This window comes from Echinops telfairi, unplaced genomic scaffold (genome assembly GCF_000313985.2).
Source record: "Echinops telfairi isolate 266 unplaced genomic scaffold, ASM31398v2 ScPeMD7_5592;HRSCAF=6446, whole genome shotgun sequence".
NCBI lineage: Eukaryota > Metazoa > Chordata > Mammalia > Afrosoricida > Tenrecidae > Echinops > Echinops telfairi.
The window spans coordinates 25,774,613-25,777,002 of NW_022109491.1; the positions used below are offsets into that span (position 1 = coordinate 25,774,613).

General features: G+C 41.0%; 1 pseudogene; it reads right to left on the reverse strand.

Annotated features, from left to right (window-relative positions):
• Nucleotides 1-1,010: 1,010 nt before the first annotated feature.
• On the reverse strand, nt 1,011-2,051 carry LOC115871349 (annotated as a pseudogene).
• Between the last annotated feature and the right edge of the window lie 339 nt (nt 2,052-2,390).

The following is a 2,390-nucleotide window of genomic DNA, read 5'->3' on the forward strand; positions in this document are numbered from 1 at the left end:
AAATTGTGAACACCTGGTTTGCAGAAGGTGATGGATGACAGTGGAAGCCCAAAATCCATATGCAGGGTCCACACATTGACTAAACCACTGGAGAATTCCCTCCAGTCATAGTTGAGGGATGTGATATAACCCTGTTATCAGACAGAGAGCATTGTAAAGTCGATTATGGTAGATGCGTTGGGTCAAAATGTATTATCATTTGATTCTCCCTTTTGCCTCATTTTAAAGATATTTCCATTTCAAAAGAAAATGAAGAAGAAATGTATGTGGATTAAGCCCCTGGTGAATCCCCTCGGATCGTGGACTGGGGATGTGAATAGCTTTGCTATTGTGCACACTGCGTTGGAAAGTGGATTGCTGCAGATGCAGTCAGGTTACAATTTAGCACCCTATCATTGGACCTCCTTTATGATCCATTTAAATTTGTTCTAGTTTTTAGTATTCACTGATTTCTTTTTGATAGAGTGTTTTTAATCAGTTTTACTTTAATATTCTTGTTGGGTTTTGTTTATTTGTTTGTTTTTTAACATTTTTATGTATATGAAATCCAAGATAGGTAAATCTGTAGTGGATTAATGGTACCTTGGGAGGATGACAGGGGAGGCTGGAGGGGTGGGGGATGGGGAGCTAATAACAATGATTGCAAGGATGAATTAAATGTTCTAAAACTGCTTCTGATGATGATTGTACAACTCTTCTTAAAGTGACTGAACCATTGAATTATATGATATGTGAATTATATGCCAATATAAGCCAATAAAACTTTGGGGGCAGAGAAGAAATATAATTGACTCTTTTTTTATGTTACATGCATGGTTAGTGTTTTATTTTTTGAAGAATGGTTCTAAAACATCACACTAAATCAGGTTGAAAGGTAAAGTTTAAAATAGACTTTTTATAAGGATAAGCTACAGCATATGTAACGATGGCTCACTCTACAAAATCTTGATCTCAGAGCATATGATACACCTTGTTGGCAGGAGCACCAGGTATTCCGAACTAGCCGGTCATCATTTTTCTCTTATCCATATAGACTTCTTTTCGTTAACTGCCTTCTGCTTTGTTGCATGATCTCAGAATCCCTCTGCTTCCTCTGAGAGGTAGTCAAGCTATCCTCTTTTCTTTCTCCCTTGCTAATCGCCTGGGTTTTCTTCATGTTTTTCTGGCGGGCAAGTTCTCTTTGATTTCCACGGGTGATGCCGACCACAGGGACAGAGCCTGGGAGAGAGCGACTCAGAGAAGCAGCAGTTCCCACGGGCGTGGGCTCTCCGCGGGGCGACGCCTCTGCCAATTGACTCGTTTTTTATTATTTTTTATAATTGACTCTTAACAGTTGGGGCAAGCTGTATTGTCCATAGAGAGATACAATAAGATCTCCCATCCTACATACTTTTACAACATCGTACTTCGTTGGGCACTTTCTGAATTCTTTATCCAGAGACTTCACAAACAACATTACTGTTGTATGCTGTCAGGTCGGATCTGATTCATAGCAACCGCCAGTAAAACAGAAAGAAACACTACCCAGTTCTGACAACTGGTCCTATGTTCGAGATCACTGATGCAGCCACAGTGTCAATCCATCGTGTAGATGGTCTCCCTCTCTTTCACTGTCCCTCTGTATTACTGAGCATGATGTCCTTCTCCAGGGACTGGTCTCTCCTGACATCTCCAAAGTCTGTGAGAACAAGTCTTGCCATCCTTGCCTCCACTGAGCATTCTGGCTCTACTTCTAAGACCGATTTGTTTATTCTTTGGGCAGTCTGTGGTACTTTCAAAATTCTTCCCCAGCACCTTAATTCAAATGCATCCATTCTTCTCGTCCGTTTTCTTTATTCAATGTCCAACTTTCACATGCCTGTGTCTAAAAATACCATAATGTATGTCAGGTACACCTTAGCCCTCAAACTAAGCTCCTTGCTTTACAACACATTGAAGACTTGCGCAGCAGATGTAAACAATGCAATGCATTGTTTGATCCCTTGACTGCCACTTCCATGAGCATTGATTGGGGATCCAAGCAAACCGAAATGCTTGACAGCTTCGATCATTTCTCCATGTATTATTACTCGAACAGTTGTGAGGTTTGGTTTTCTTTATATTGACTAGCAGTCCATACAGACAGCTGCAAAAGCCTAGATCTTCATCAGCAAATGATTCAAGCCCTCCTTCCTTTCAGCAAGCAATGTTGTCATCTGCAGATCACGGGGTGTTAATAAACCTTCCTCCAATACCGATGCCACATTCTTCTTCAGTAACCCTGCTGCTCGGATGATTGTGTGGTGAGAGAATACAACGCTGACACACACCTTTTCTGATTTTAAGCCATGCAGTAGTATTCCCTTGTTTCTATCTGCATGGTTACCTCTTGAATCACATACAGGTTTTGC